This window comes from Ambystoma mexicanum, chromosome 5q (genome assembly GCF_040938575.1).
Source record: "Ambystoma mexicanum isolate Mex_15411 chromosome 5q, UKY_AmexF1_1, whole genome shotgun sequence".
NCBI lineage: Eukaryota > Metazoa > Chordata > Amphibia > Caudata > Ambystomatidae > Ambystoma > Ambystoma mexicanum.
The window spans coordinates 849,430,693-849,448,221 of NC_090933.1; the positions used below are offsets into that span (position 1 = coordinate 849,430,693).

At 48.7% G+C, this 17,529-nt stretch overlaps 1 protein-coding gene across 3 annotated transcripts in view; it reads left to right on the forward strand.

Annotated features, from left to right (window-relative positions):
• The window catches only part of C5QH8orf88 (chromosome 5q C8orf88 homolog), a 1,871,959-nt gene that overhangs the window by 1,387,163 nt on the left and 467,267 nt on the right, over window positions 1–17,529 (forward strand). The gene's annotated exons all lie outside the window — the stretch shown is intronic.

Consider the following 17,529-nt stretch of genomic DNA (forward strand, 5'->3'; position numbering starts at 1 on the left):
ATGGAACCTCCTTCCAGTTAGCATCAGACACGCCACCCTGCTTCTACAATTCAGAAAAGAGCTCAAGGCGCACCTCTTCAAGGAGTCTCTCCTCCTCAACACCTAGGCCATCACGTCGCCCCTCGAGCCACCTGACTCGCCCACCCATCTCCTCCCCGCCATATGGTTCTGCTGTACCCCTCCTCTGTGCCCCTCTGTATTCTACCCCCTGGTGTATATCTGTTCTGTTCTGTTACCTCTGTAAAGCCCTCCGTTATGTATCTGTATTGTTGTATACCTCTGTAAAGCGCTCCGTTGCTTCTCGAAGCTAGGTCCACGCTCAATAAATACCATCAAAATAATAGTAATAGACACTCATCCAGATACAAAACAGTTATTGGTGAATGATTATAGAACACCAACAAATCGAGTCTTGGTCTAAGAAAACGTAGGGAATACTCAGTTGAACCAAACAAAGACAGAAATACCAATACAGATAATTGCAGCACTAAATATAATTTTGCTTTCACAACAGTGTAAAAAAGGACATATGTTGGGGTTTGTGATGTTCAGCTAGGGAGTCCTTCTGTCTAACAAAGGAAATGAAAGGGTTCCATTCGACCAGTAATTTGGACATCTTTCCCTTAAAAGCGGCTTCAATTTTGCTCATTGATGCTACAAACCATATTTCAGACCACCATTCTCATATGCCAGGGGATTGTGAGGCTTTCCAATTACGAGCTACTACCACCCTGGCCGAGACTAGGAGGTGGGTAATGAGTTTGGAAGATGGCCTCCCCACCTTGTATAGGCCTCCCGGACCTTCATTTCCAAGCAACACTACCAGTGGATCGGCTTGCAAATAAATCTACTCCAGTGATCTGTTTAATCTGAGCGAGCACCTCTTTCCATGAGGTCTGGGTAAGATTGCACGTCCACCAGATGTGACAAGCCAAGGGATTGGGAGCATCTCCACCAGAGGGGTGATATTTTAGTATTTATCTTTTGGAGCTGCTCAGGTTTAAAATACCACCTATACAGTATTTTTATAGCTGTTTTCCTTTAATTGGACACACGTAGAGGATTTGGATGCATACGATCTGCACGCAAACACTTTGTTCACGTACAGACTGCCCGCATTAAAACTGCTCGGCCCCAGTTTTGACTGCTCATTGAAAACGGGGGCCCGAGCAATTTTTGTCCCCCGCCTCCATTGTTAAGGATGCAGGGGACAACCCTGCAACCCCGTTTTGACCTACTTACATGAAAATGAGGAGCGGGGGACACCTCTGCACCCCATGTTCAGGTAACTAGGTTAAAAGGGAAATGAGGGAAAACGTACACCTATAATTAGTTCAAAAAGATCTAACGTACACATATAAACGATCAAAATGGGTGATTCCGAGGATTTCCCTGCTTTGAACCAAATGTTAAACCATGCCAACTCTCATCTATCAGGGAGCCTAAGTCTGCTTCCCACCGGGCCATATAGGGATGCAGAGGTTTGTAGTGGCTCGCATTTAGGACTTAATATAGTGAGGACACTTACGCGGTTGGGGGATCACCTAGAAATAGGTCTTCAAACTGGGTGGTATCTCTCTTGACCTGTTTTACCACTTTAGCATTTGCAATCCAATAAATCAGTTGGATGTAACCATATTTGTCTGTGTCCCACACCATAAATAATTGCATAAAATGTCAAAAGTTAGCGGTTGCTCACCCTCAAATCAACTGGCCCACTCCCAATAATCCACCGTCCTTCCAATGAACGAATTGCCTCTCCTGACGACCTGAGGGAAAGTGCAGAGAATGCCAAATGCATGTGAGAGGGGATGGGAAAGTGGTCCCAGCATATTTCCACACTCCCCTATCCTAATAATCTAAGGTCATTTTGGTGGATGGCAGCAAAACGGCAGCTTCCTTTCCTGGCACTGGAGGAGTGCCAGCACCAATTATGTAGCGGGATGCCTAGCATTGAACACTCAATATCTACCCAGTGCTTCGGAGCAAGGACTGCATTTTTACTATCCAGCGGAGGGGCCATATGTGCCGCATACAAATAACTCTCCAAATCTGGTACTCCTAACCGCCCCTCCGCCCCCTTTCCTTTGCCACCATCAATGTATGTCTGGGAAGCTTAGGACGTTGTTTGGCCCAAATCAATTTAAATACCTGTGTAGATGGGGGGTGAGGGGAATCTAACTCTGATACCCCCCACACGATCCTCAGCACGAACGCAGAGAAACAACAGACGTGCCTCACTTCGAGGCCCATCGCCACAAACTTCGATGTATTGCAGGTGTGAGAAGCGCTTTTCACTCTGACAACCGTTCAGATCATACTCAATTGTTGACTTGGACAATATGGAAATGACATTGATCTAGCAAGTCGCCTAACTGCAAAGACAGAAATCAATGAGATCATCACTGACATCACGACATAACTGCATTATACATGAAGTACATACTCATCCATTCATGAAGTTACACGAACATGCACTAGTTTATTGCATATATGCACAGAGCACATGCTTATGACCCCTGTAGGTAAGAGAACAGATACATGTACATATCGTTGTGTTAATATCTTTAGCTAAAGCTGAAACGGCAAGATGCAAACAGTTCATATATTTAGCTTGCACATGCTTGACTGCTATTAACATGGAGAAGGCATAGGGAATGATATAGCAGCTATAGGTCTCTGAAATGGATGGCAAAAGAGAGACAGGCTTCGAGCACATGGGAGAGCTGCAAGGACAAGTGGAGACTGAAAAGGTCCAGTTACCAAGACAATAAGCCACCTGCAGAAAGTCAGGCTAAAATCCCCATACTTTGAAAACATTGTTTTTATTGTTTAGTTTATTACAAACTTTGAATAATTCAATTAAATCCATACATCACTATACATTAATATATTCCCCTAAAATGACAAAACGGAAGGAAATATGACACTTACTCAGTACATCATGAAACCCCAACCGACACTCCCCCTGCTTTCCCCTATATCCATTTTATTATTGTCATATTATTAGCCTAAAATCTGTACCCCCACATTACAATCCTCATAATTACAGGCGAGGGTATAGGCGAGAGAGCTTCATTTTGTGGTCTCAGCACAGGTGACCCAGCTGAGCAGGACACTGCCCTGTCAAACAAGGTAGACGAGGAGAGCTGTTCCCATCGAACCAAGGCAGAAGAAGCTACAAGTGTTGCAGCTGGATGTTCAACTGAACGCACTCTCACAGGATAGGTGATCAGAGAATGGCAACATTAGGGAACACTTCGCACCTCCATGTTCATTCCCATTGCCTTGAAAAGGTACACTCAGTCTGGTAGCTGTTTGGGGTCCCAGGGATGGGAGGACACACTCTGACCAATCTAGATTTATCTTTCACATGGGCATAATTTGTTGCAAGGGCCAATGGTCTCTCTATGACCCCGCAACATTTTAGATTGATACAGTTAGGGGTGATCGTTTTCTTTTGTCTAATAAAAGATAGTTCACTTTGCCCCATGGCTGAGTTTCCTGTTCTTGTGGCTGGGAGTCATTGATGAGCCAGAGTGTTCTCTGCTAATAATTGGGGCGACTGCTAGAGAGTCCTGGCCACTCTATACACCTTGGTTTGGAAATCATGTATCACCGACTTGGGTATTAGAAGCGGGAATGCCATAAAGATATATAAAGTTTTTGGCAACATGGACATTTTAAATGCCACTATACTCCTGAGCCATGAGATGTCGGCCCTCCTCCATCTATACAGATCTGATTTAAGAGTGGAGATTAACCCTGGGATGTTGGCAGTATACAACTGATCATAGCTGGGTGTGATATGAACCCTAAATATTTCAGACTGACGTAGTTCGACTATAAAGCAAAGGTGTTTTGCAATGGCCGCTCCGTGATCGGGCACTCTGAAACATTTGTTATGAATGAATAAGTCAAATTAATCTTAAACCCAGAGGACTGATGGAATAAGTCCCCTAAGGAGACAATGTGTGGGAGTGTGGATTGTGCGTCCTGCATGAAAACCAAGAGATTATCTGCAATAATGCAACTTTATGCTTAGTGTTTGCTATGTCTACACCTTGAATGAGCTCGGAAGCCCTAATCTTGCATGCCAATGGCTCCATGGACAGAGCAAACCGCTGCAGAGATAATGGGAACCGCTGGCGGGTCCCCTTTGACAGCAAGAGAGGTTCGGAAATCTTACCATTCACCTTAATTTGAGTGGTTGGATGGGCAATTGGCAAGGACTCTGTTAATGAAAATGGGATCAAAATGAATACCCCTTGGTACTTCTGAGAGATATGCCTGGTCCATTCTATCGAATGCTTTTTCAGCATCGACCGACAAGACAGCACATTTTTTATTAATTCATCTTGCCGACACGACCACATCTACGGCTCTAAGCACAATATCCTGAGCCTGCTGCCCGGGATGAACCCTGTTTGGTCTTTATGAATAATCCCAGGGAGAATACCTGCAAGCCTGATGGCTAAGATCCTGGAATAAATGCAGGCATCGTAATTAAGGACCGCAATTGGTCTATACGAAGAGCATTCTGTAGCATCTTTGCCCGGTTTACCTATCAGAGTCAGTAAGGATTATTCATTGTGGGTGTAACTGGACCAGTTGCAGCAAAGCTGTTAAATAATTTAACCAAGTTTGGGACCAGCACCCTGGAGAATTTCTTATAAAAGATGGCCTAGACGTAGATCTCCCTTTTGAAATTGGACAATGCGTGGAATTAGCCAGGCATAACATTCATCCTGCTGTTGATTCAGGCCATGTACTGACAGCAAGGTCAAATCCTGATCTCCTAGTTTAATGTGTAAGCCCAAGAACCTCCCCTGATTAGCTATAATTTCCTCAACTTTTGTAAAGGCCAATGTGTGACTGAATAAAATCGCAACTCCCGCCTTTTTATGTGGTTCAAAATATTGATGTGGAAACCACCTAGTACGTATCAGCAGCCAGTCCGCTCTTAGGAGGTGCATCTCCTGGAGGAGCACTATATCAGCCTTCAGGTCCATGAGTTTTGCCAAAATACTTCCTTTTTCCTAGGAGAGTTGAGGCCCTGTATGTTCAGGGGCCCACTATTAAGATCTTCCATTTAGGAGCCGCAGACCTGTTCTAACCAACGCTATCGACGAAATACGTCTTGAGAGAGGATGACCCAGCAGTGTAAGTGTTCCATTGCTCCCACTGATATATTGTCATGATTACGGGGTCCAAAACATCTCCCGGGCCCCTGTTGCCTCTATTAGGACTCCTACCACATGTGGCACCTGTAGGAACCTCTGAGCAGGGGACGGCTGGACTGCCTTAGTACACTGCTGGCACTCACACCCTTCAATTGTGAAGAGAATGTCATCCTGCCAAGATGGCTGCCCTTCCGAGACCTTGCCAGGCACCCAATATGGCCGTCGGGTGTGCCCAATCTGGGATTCCCTCAATGTGCTCCAGTTCTCTATGGAGGGGCTCAAGGCTATATAAGCCATGCCCTGGGCCCATGCACTTGCTTTGCGTTTCTTCTGCTCCTAAGCAGTTGAATGCTTACCAGGTTCTTGACCTGATTACCAGATCCAATCCTCGCCGTGACCCACCTACCTGCAGGACCTGATGAACAGATCCATTCCTAGCTGCGATCCGCATCTGTAGAAGAAAAGACTTCAACTACTGTGGAAAGCTTAGTTTTATGTCTAAAAGCAAATCTGGTGGGAAATTCTTACCGATACCTGAATGGTTCTTCCCAGCTGCTCTGTCTGGACCTTTGGGACGCTCCGCCAAGGAACCTCCGAAAAAACAATCACACAGAAGATATTATTGAGCGCAGTTACTTGGAGGGAGAAGTCAGAAGTGTTAGCGCTACGAGTGTAAAAGCAAATAAACAGAGTTGGCAGCGAAAGAAAGATACAGAGGAAGGAATAAAATCCTAAGCAGCAAAGGACAGAGTAGAATAGCAAAAGACTGAGTAATTGACTCTAAGAAAAGGCAAGCAGAAAGCAAAAGCAGACAACAGAATTCCACACGCAATCTGTGAGCACATCAAAGACTTAAGAAATTCATTCCACAAGCACCTCTCAAGCTGCAGCAGGCCTGGGCGAGCAAGAGCCAGTGACGTAACTGGCAACTGGTGCAATAAGCAGTCACAACCCAAGGTGAGTCCAGCCTTCCCCGAGGGTGCATGAATGGGACACACACACAGAGGAACCCAGACGCTTCAGCAGGGAATCAGGTAAGTGTTACATATATCCTCGCCCCTCCGTATGTTAGAACCCCAAACACTCGGACCAAGTGAATCACACCAAAACCCCTAATGCCCAAAAACACAAGCGTATAAACTGACAGTATTGGAAATATGCCTGTACCTTTAAAATGTTTCAAAAACCACATAATACAAAGAAAAAAAGCCACAACACAGGGAGACATTTGGTTATCAAGAAACCTCCTGCATGTGCAGGTTCTCCTGATGCCCTGCTTAACCATTGATGCGCAAAAACATTGCAACTCTGTGGAATGAACTATTGTGCATTAAGCTAAACAAAGAGCAATGCCGGAAACCTGCCCAGCCCTTCCTCTCACTCTGACGCCATTACGGAAGAAAGAAGGAAAAAGAGGGAGGAAAGCAATTAGGCCAACAATTCAAGTGGGCCCTTCTGAATCACCACTCCTTTCACCACTATCCTGTGATCGTCTCCTCCATTCTCTACGACGATATTTCCTAGATATGGCCTCAGACAAGTCCGCTGTTGGGGTGTCGCGCTCAGTACCAGCAGGGAGGTGTAGTTCAGCGGCTTTGATGCAAAGGACATCAATGGCTGCTTGGAGCGACGTGAATTGGTGTTTCACCCCATCATATTTAAACCTGATCCGGAATGAATAGTCCCACCTATATTGAATCTCTTTATTCTGTAGTCACTCTGTCAGCGCTCTCATCTGATTATGTTTTAGGATGGTGGCTTGCCCCAAGACTTGAAAGCTACTAATGCCTCTGCAGAAGATCCTGCATTGCGATCCCGTCTTCTGGCAGATCAGTGCCTTAGTTTTAAAGAAATGCACTTGCGTGAGGACGTCAGGGAGCAAGTTCTGATGTTGTTAAACATTAGAATAGATGCTATGCGTGCAGTCTAATATAAGATCAGACTCTGTGCCATCCTCAAGGATCACAGTGAAAAGGTCCCAAACGTAGGCTTCCAGGTCTATGTCTGGCACTTCCAGGGGAATACCTCTTCTTCTGCCGTTGTTCCGGTTGTTCCGGCGAGAACAGTTTTTGCTGTCCTCCATTTTCTCCTCTTTGGACGTGCTCTGCACCTCATGTGCCAAGATTCTCTGTTCCAGCTGATCAAAATTATTGGCATGGTCGCAAAAGGCATTTTCAAGATCCCCCCAATCTGGTTCCCGCTTGTTGTATGTTGCAGGCTCGTTCATTAAAGGAACCCTTCAGTTCCTGGAGAGTGGGTGCTATCTCCTTTTGAATAAATTGAAGTAGGTGCACAATATCTGACTGGATTGGCGTTGAAGGGTCAGATTGGCTAGCTGGGGTGGATTTAGGTGGCTGGAGCAAGTTCTTGATGGAAGTACCAGCCTTTTCCTTTTGTTTGGAGGTTTTCATGTTGCACACTGCTTTTGGGATTCTGTGCCCTCACTGCAAGGCCAAAATGGGCTCTGGAATGGCCGTCCACAGCAGAGGAATATAGTGGTTCGCCCAGCCTGATGACGATGAGGTGTTTCCCAAGAGTCCAAGTATACCTGGAGGCAGCGTATGCAGCAGTGACCTCACGGGAAGGGTACAAGAAAAAAGAGGGTGGGGCGCTCCCATACCCCTTGGGCCTGTTGCACAGCATTAGCAACAGAATGCCCCTGCAAGCCAGCTGTAGAAAAGGCTTGCCGCCAACGCTGGGGAAAAGTGCCTCACTGACCTTGAAGAGGAGCGCAACCAGTGCTGCAAGATGAGCATTGCAGTGTCCGACCAAATTGCAGTACACACAGGAGGAGGGGGGGTGGTCACTGACAGGCTAGAACTCCAGCCGTGAGGCCAAAAGGATTGGTCCGTTCCCTGTGGTCTGGGGCTTGCAGGCAGGGTCCGCTGCACCTACAAGTCGGCGATCACCGGCAAGGCTCCTGCTCTCCAGATTCGGTGGATGGATGTCAGGTGGACCTGCGCGCAGGACTTCTCACCTAGCCCGAGTCTGCCACAGAACAGGAGCTTTGAAAACTGTTTGGCTGAGGCTTTAGGAGCCAGCCGCCATTATTGCCCGTCACTTTGCTTTTCACCATTTGAGCACTTTGATTTGCACTTTTGACTCCTGGGGGTGAGGGGAACCAAAGCATCAGGAAAAAATCCCTCGAAGCACAGGAACTGGGAGTTGTCGTCCAGGAGAAGTGAGCCATTCTCCTGGGCCAAGAACATTGGCATATTAGTTAGTTTAGTTATAAAAGTAAGCGTTTGAAAGGACGAAGGACCTTTTATTTCTTGGACATTCTGAAATTTGCTTTAGTTTTGTGTGAGGCAGGGAAACCCCTCTTAGTCTTAGGAAGAGATAGGTTTTTCCACTTTATTTTATTTCAATATTGTTTAACCGATAAACCACTCCTGTGTCAGTCTCCTACCTTCACACCCTTACACCACATACTGCATGTAGCAGGGGCCTTTGCTTGACCACGCGCTCCCTTACTCACACTATCCGCACGTTGAATGCTGCAATGCGTGTGTCTTTCACAAATGTCCTTGTGTGGTTGCCGCCCAGTGAAGGACTCTTGCACTCTTCATCTTGTGCCTGCTGTCTGGTACAATTTGCAGTACTATAGCCAAACTCTCACTTATGTGGTCACCACGTAGTGAAGGACCCTCGCGCTTATCTTGCGGCAGTCACACGGTAAAGTAAGGCCAGCACAATATCGCCCTCACAGCTGCCGAATCATTTGTTGTGTGCATTTCGCTAACATTACTGTGCAGTGCTCACCAGTTATTTGTTCTTTCAACTGATACAAGATTGTACTTTCTAACTTAATATTAAACTGCAAATATCTACAAAAACAAATGATATTCCTTTTTCAGTAAAATCGTGAAGTTCTCTGACCAATTTGATCTGGATCATGACCAGGATAGTCTCTATGCCCATAAGCTCTCCTTAAAAAAAAGGTTTTTCTTTGGATAAAACTAGACCCTGTTGTGGAGCCCTCATGAACGGCGACCTGCTGGTCCTAAGGCTATGGATGAAAGACAGTTTAGAATGTTGCCTAACGTTCCACATTGTCTTAGATTTCCTGACCAATCACTGGGTGGGTACCCTTTCACCATCTTAGCTAGGGCTGAGACTAGTCTCCTGCACAATGATTAGTTAAGGAAAATTCAAACTCGTATTCACTTTTTCACAGTCCACACTCAATTAGACTGCACACTCTGGCCTCACTCAATCTGACGTTCTGTGTTTTAATACATACAATGGGCCTCATTACGACCCTGGCGGTAAGTGAAAAACGATGGCGGTAAATGATTACCGCCATCGTTTTCCACTAGGTCCGATTATGACCCTTGACCGTTAACTACGATGCCATTAGCGGCATCGTAGTCAACGCTGCCGCTATCTGCGCCAAGGACGCGCGCACGCGACCTCCCACACCGTACTTAGCGCCATGGCGGAAAGGTACGCAAATGCCGACCCAAGCGGACATGCACCTAACGCCATCACCCAGCCCGTTAAGTACCTTACCGCTATGGCGCTAAGTACACCATCGCGAACCAACCGTAAATGGCCATGTAAAGTGAATCCAGCTGCCACAGGTGCACAGAAACAGCACAGGTGGAGGCAATACAGACTCAGGAAGTACAAAAAGAGCACACCCCACCCCTTCCCACACCCAGTCACACTCCACAATGATACCAATACGACTTGCAATGTTGGGGCTGGAGGACCTGATAGCAATGCAAGTGCTACTACAACAACAACAACAACAGGCAGCACAGAGGAGACGCAGGAGGAGAAGGAGGGCAAGGCAGGGCCAGCAAGCCCCACCAGCACAGCCAGTGCCACCACGCAGGCAGCCCCCAATCCCACGCCTCAGAGCCAGTCCATTCAACCTCACTGCTGAGCAGATCCACACCCTGTACCGTTTGGACGGGGACACCATCAACGCCATCGTAGACATGACACACAACAACATCGTCAGCATGATAGAAAGTCCAACCGCCATCCCACCCCTACTGAAGTTAGTGTCTGTACTCCACTTCCTGGCCACAGGCACCTACCAGCACACAGTGGGGCACTTGCATGGCATTTCACAACCATTATTCTCACGTACACTCATCCAAGTGCTCGATGCCCTCCTCAAGCACACAGACGACCACATCTCATTACCACGGACTGCCCAGGAGATTGCAAACACCAAAGTGGGTTTCCATGCACTAGCCGGCATACCTGGTTGCATTGGTGCCATCGACTGCACCCATGTGGAATTGGTGGTTCCACGTGCCATGGAGGTACCGTACCGCAACCGGAAACAATTCCACTCAATCAACGTGCAAATGGTCTGTGACTCCAACAAGATCATCACACATTGTTGTGCCCGATTCCCCGGATCAACCCTTGATTCAATGGTCCTGAGGAACTCCACAATACCACGCTACATGGAGCGACATGCAGGCCTAAGATCCTAGCTACTCGGTGAGTCTAATGTCATGACCATGGAAATGTGAAGTGGGTAGGTGAACGACGTACCAATGCATACTCCACCTGGCTGAAAGTGGGGGGGGGGATGATGCATACGCCACCTGGCTGAAAGAGGGGGGGGGGAATGATGCATACTCCACCTGGCTGAAAGGTGGGGGGGATGATGCATACTCCACCTAGCTGAAAGGGGGGGGGGGTGATGCATACTCCACCTGGCTGAAAGGGGGGGGGGAATGATGCATACTCCACCTGGCTGAAAGGGGGGGGTAATGATGCATACTCCACCTGGCTGAAAGGGGGGGGGGAAATGATGCATACTCCACCTGGCTGTGAGTAGCAGAGAGAACGGAGACAGATGATACCCTAAAGCAACCAAAACTCCACCCAACACCAGTAAAGCCAATACCCAATGTATGCAGCCCTACCATGTGAATGAGGTTGTGTCCCAACCATGACACAACCATCTGCAAGTGCATTCTACCAATTCAGACCACATTGTCAACAATGAAATGCACCTACATGCACGTCACCAAACACCATCAACCGAAAGGCCTGTCCCCCATAACTGCCCACGAAGGAGGCACATGACGGACAGAAACATCAACACACCATTACACAGACAGCAGGGCCCCAAAATGTCCCTATCAACATCAGCATTGCTCACTGGGGTCATGATGAGGCCCACAACAATGTTGCATTGATGTGCGCATTGACATCACAGGACACGTGCCAGGCCAACAAAACAAACGGCATGAACGGACACAGTGGATGGGCACTCACAATGCACTCCACCCCTCTGCATACATTGGGTGATGGCATGCAAAACAGGCCATGAGAGCCATGAGCATATACTGGTTGCATTGTGTGAATCAATTAGTGCATTTAGAAGTGGTCCAAAGTAACATTTGGATGCAAGCCATGGTGGCACATCATGTTCTTGATCAGACGTCATGACTGACACATACATTCTCGCCTACATACAGGTGATGCAGGCTATCCCCTGAAGAGGTGGCTCCTTACACCAGTCCGGAACCCGCAGAACCAGCACGAGGAGGACTTCAACCGTGCACATACACGTACCCGTGTGGTCATTGAGCAGACATTCGGCCTATTGAAGGCACGGTTCCGATGCCTCAGCAGGTCTGGTGGGGCACTCCTTTACCGCCATGAGAAGGTGGCAAAGATGGTCATGGCATGTGTCATGCTACACAATATGTGCGTCAGACGAAATGTGCCCCTGCCCCCTGGCGCAGAACTGCAACCACCTGACGATGATGATGAGGAGGGTGCAGATGGGGCCGCACCTCATGGAGGAGGCGATGCACAGGAGGGGCGTGAAATGCGTCAATATATCATCGACCAATGCTTCTAGCACACACGGCTGGTGTGTATCACATGGAGACGGCACTTGGGGCACTGTGTGTCTCTGGGACATGCACACTGTGGACTGTACACCAATAAAGCACACACATGCAAAGAAAATGTTCACACATTTCATTTCGGAAAAAGGAAAAAGTGTATTTTAATCATACATTGTCATGACACACCCCCTTCAAACCTCCCCCCTCCCCCCTGCACACCCCAACACACCCCCTCCCCCCTGCACACTCCAAAACACCCCCTCCCTCCTGCCCCCTCCCCCTGCACACCCCAACACACCCCCTCCACCCTCCCCCTGCACACCCCAACACACCCCCTGTGAGTGTCTACAGATGCCTGTAACAGTGGGCAAAGGCTATTACAAGCCCCCTCTCCCGGCCCCCAGGGCACCCCTGCCTGTGGAGCGCAGGTTCCGTCCTGAACGTCGGACGGGGCTGCTCTGGGCAGAACTGGCAGCGGAGGATGTCCCTGCCTGCTCCTGTGCATGCATGTCCTGTAGGGTGTGGGAGAGCTCAGAGAGCACACGGCGCACCCCGGCAAGTTCACCACAAATGTCCCTTGACATGGACTGCATTGCATCCCTCAGGGTGTCAGTGTTCTGTGCAATTTCGGCCCCTAGGGTCTCCGTAGCCTGTTTGAAGGCTGCCCTAGCCCAACACATTCCGCAGCATGCTCGGTGAGTAGCGTGGACAGCTGTTGCTGCCGTTGAATGATGTCCTCAAGGGACTGTTGCCCCCACCCCCAAGAGGACGACGAAGACCGGAGCTGTATGGAGGCACAGGGGTGTGCAGCAGGAACAGTTGCGGCCCCCCAGTGGGGTGGACAGGATAACTGGCATGAGGGAGACGTGGCTGCCGCGCAGCAAGGACAACCGGAGGAGCAGAGAAGGGACAAACTCGGAGGAGAAATCAGCGGGAGGTAGCAAGCGTAATCCCAGTAAGATTCGGACCCCCTGTGGAGTCGAACCCAATAACTATTGGCCCCTGGGCCCCCTGGAGGAAGTGTGTACAAGCGAGCAACAGCGTTAAGGGCAGGGAGCCACAAAAGCTAACGACTAAGAACGTGCGACCTCCCCAGCAACACCGGAGGAGTCACGGACTGCACAGCAGTCAGTCACAAGCTCCCCTGGTGGGAAGGCTCCACCAAGAGACCGGCCCAGGGAGCCACACACAGGAGCCATAACCACATGCCCCCGGGCCATGCCCATTGCTGGTGGTGTGATGGAGGGGCTGCTTCCCTCCTGTGGACTTAGAACTGGGCATGGGGTAGATGGCCACTCCTCTTCCTCTGTGTGCCCCTGTGTGGGATCCTCATGGGGGCTGGCATGGGACGAACAGGGGGAATGTGGAAGGTCAGTGGGTTGTCTGACGTCGTGCTCCTCAATGTCGGAGTCTGAGCATGCTGCAATGGCAGCTGATTCTCCAATGGTGCTGCTGGCCGCAGAACCGGTGCCTTCTGTGGCAGGCAATGTTGGAACAGGTGGTGCTGCTGCTGCTGGCCTGCTGCCTACTGGGGTGCTTGCCGGTGGGCCGTCCTGTTTGCTGGCAGTGGATTGTGCTTGCTGTGGGGTCTGGCTCACTGCAGCTGAGGTTGAGGGTGCGTGAATGGTTGTCTTGGCCTTCTTGGCTTTTTTTGTCGCAGGGGTGTCCTCGGGGTGTGATTCTGAGCCTGTGGTGGAGCAAAGGAGGGAGAGCATTATTGATGGGTCTGCGGACATTGGAATGAGAATGATTGACATGATTTTGGTCAGTAGATGAGGCACATTTGAGGCAGGGGCATGCAGGTTGTCTCCTTTTTGTGTGGAATGAGGATGGAGGTATGTGGGTGCCGGCAGTTAGGGTATGCATGCTACATGTATACAGGGTGGAGCTTGCATGTGGCTGTGGGCAGTGTCCAGCTAATGTGTTGCATTTACACTCTAGGGCAACATTGTGCTACACATGAATGGACTTCAGTGACTATGGCATGTCTTGATTTGAGGCACCTACCTTTATCGCCTGATGTCGGTACTCCTCTTTCCATCCCTCCGACGCCTTCAATGCCTTCCATGCCAATCGTGCTGGCACATATTTCCTCCCACGGTTGGAGTTTCAGTGGGGATTCAGAACCTCCTCCGGTAGCCAGGGCAAGGTTGCGGTTGGCAGAGATGATTCTTCTTACACGTAGCCTAAGGTCATCCTACCGCTTCCTGCACTGCTGTGAGGTGCAGGGTACGGTCCCCACCGCGCTGACGCGCTCTGCCACCAGGGCCCATATGGCCTTCTTTTTGGCTATTGCCGGCCTGGTCATTTGCGGCGAAAAAACAACGGCTGCATTGTCTTGTAGGGTCTCCGCGAGCATGCTCAGTTCCTCCCGGGAGAATTTGTCCTGGCGCTGCGGTCGCATGCCTTCTTGACAACTTTGGGCATTTTTGGGTGGTTAAGTGGGTGGGTGATGGGTTGGGACAGGTGTCAGGGTTGGATCTAGTGTTGTTGGGAAGGATGACAATGGATTGTGTTTTTAAAGATGGCCGCCGTGCTGTTTCCCGTTCCACCGCGATGACGCTATTTCCGGTTCCGCTTTTTACAGTGACTGCTAATTGCGGCCACCGCTGATTACGGTGGCCGCTAATTACGGTGGCCGCTGAGATGGGTGGCGGTAGTGCACCTTGCGCGGCCTACGATGCCGGTAGGGGCCCTTTCCGCCATGGCGTTATTTACATTACCGCCATGGCGTAATGCTCGTGCGCGATGGGTCGGAATGTGGCGCTCTTTCCGCCATCGGTCCACGGCTACTTACCGCCAGGGTCGTAATGAGGCCCAATATCTCTTGAACACCAAACTGCTTTCCAACTTGTGAACTTGTCTCAAGCAGAACCTTTAGCCCCGTGTAACCTGACACAGTGAAATCCTCAGCTCAGGGGCCAGCAGAGGCGAGACCCAGAAGGACTCGGATGCCTGAAGAGATGACGGGGCATCCTAAAAACCTAGAATGTTTTGACAGAGAGTCTATAGGGTGCTACATTGCTTAGGTGAACAAGGCACCTCATCCCTTAGGATAATGAGAGGGTAAAAGAAACCTTGTGGGTGAGAAGGACACCATATTCCTTATAGACAGAGGAAAGGGACAAGATAAGGGAGGATAGCTCAGCAGCAACATGCTCGCCTTGGAAACAAGACGACACAAAGCAACACAGGTTCGATCCCCAGGTCCGCGCTTAGAAACCTCTGGGTATTAGGCGCATTATAAATACGTAACTAAGACATATTCCGGTAACAGTGCCTCGATGCCTCGGGGCTGTGAGAGCTCTTTAAAAATGCAAAAATAAATAACTAAACCCTTTAGTGGGAAATACATTATATTGCTTGAGAGAAAATAAGAGGATGTCATAAATCTCTTAGAGTGAGAGAGAAGAGCACTGTATCCCTCATAGAATTGAGGCACTATAATACAAGATCAGGGTACGTTATCCTTCTGATGAGAATTACAAATAGAGAGCCTGCTTCTTTGAACATGTGAAGTGAACCTATGGCAGAAAGGCATCTGGGCTCTTTCTTTTTTTCCAAACACATTTTCATTTATTTCATCTTGAGGACAATAACTGTGTAATACCTTCTGAATGCAGCTGATACAGTATTTCCAGAAGAATTGAGATAAGGCTGAAAACCCCCAAACCCTCACACCCCATTTTCAAGACAACTTTAACGTCTGTAATCACAGTACAGTGATATGCATGATGTGTTTGTAAACCCCTGATAACAGTACAAGGCTATTCCCTCCCTACTGTTAGATATTCAAGGGGTTAGATTCCAAACAATTGCAGGGTTCTTAGTCTTTCTGGGCAAGTTAGGTCCCTGTTTTCTAAAGAGATTTAGTTCATCAGGAGTTTCTAAATCTTTAACAATATGCTTGGGGGAGTAGGGTGCTCGAGAGCTTTGCCAAGATGGCTGCTCTTCACTGAGCTTTGAAGACACCCTCACGCAATCTTTTACAAAACTCTGACACCAGCAACAGCACCGCTAGCAGACCCATGGATTTAACAGGTCCTGACAAAGGATTTAACAGATTTGGAGAGGGATATGTGTGGGTTGTCTGTGGCGAGTTATTGGATCCAGTTGCTGAGGTCAGGTTTGTGCCTTGGTGGGCAGATGAGGAGGTGTTAAGAAGGGTTGCGTTTGAGAAAGTATATTTGTGGTTCATCTGTGTATTGATGGAAATGTATGTTGTGTTTACTATGGGTCTGTCCAAAGGATTCAACATATAGTGTGAAGAGGAGTGGCGATAGGGAGGACCCTTGCGGGATGCCACACTTCACAGGGCTGGGGTCTGATTGATAAGGGGGCATGTAGACAAAGTGTATCCTGTCAGTGAGAAAGGAGGTGAACCATTTGAGTACAGTGCCAGAGAGATTCATCCTATGAGCTAGGATGTCTAGTAGAATGGTTCCCTCAGAGAGCTTGAGGAGAATGAGTAGTGCTGTCTGTCATTTGTCTATGGTGCTGTGGAGGTCATCATGGATGTGAAGAGTAGCGGTCTCAGTGCAGTGTCCAGGCCGAAAGCCAGATTGGATGAGGATGAGTAGATTGTTTGTGATGATGTGTTATTGCAGTTGGGTAGTTACAAAGCCTGCCATGATTCTGGCGAGGCATGGTAGGATAATAATAGGGTGGTAGTTTTTAGGGAGCGTGGGGTCGAGTGATGGTTTTTTGAGGAGGGGTGTAATTTGTGCCCATTTTAGGACAGTATCATGTGAGAGACAGGAGTTGATGTTGAGGCAGTGGGGAGCTATGGTGGTGATTCAATTGGATGCAGCTTGAGGTGGGCATGCATCGTCCAGGAAGCGTGCAGGTTTTGTTTTGGAAGTGAGGGTGTCGATGGGATGGAAGGTGCCCCATGTGTTGGTATGCTTGGGAGTGGGAGGTGTGAGTGGGAGAGCTGAGGGGAGGGCTGTCCTGATGTATATTTTGGATTTTAAATAGTTAATGAGGGAGGTGCATACTACATTGGATGGCAGTGCGGTAGGTATGGATAGTGGTTTAGAGCAGGACTTGACGATGTTGAATAGATTCTGGGTACGTTCGGCGGTGGATTGAAGTTCTTGGAAGTAAAGGTGGCTTTGGCATTGCGTATGGTTGGTTTATACTGCAGTGTCTAAAGGGCATGGCTCTTTTGCCAGACTCGTTCTAGGTGTCTGACTTTCTGCTTGATATAGAGGAGGGAACTGTTGATCCATGGATTGTGATGGTTGTTGTGGGGTCTTTGTAATTTGAGGGGTGCAATTTTGTTGAGTGCCTGTGTGATGATGGTGTTGCATTGGTGGAGTAAGATGGATGTGCATGTGGGGAGTGGTATGAATGGTGCTAATGGTTTGTCTGGCTGGAACGTGAGTGGGGTGAGTGGCAGGTGGTGTGAATTTTGTGTGGTAGTGTGAGCGTTGAGGCGATAGCAAAGAGGTCTGACCATGATACCTGGATAAGATTATCCACAGAGGCATTATTGGTGATTGCGAACAAAAGGT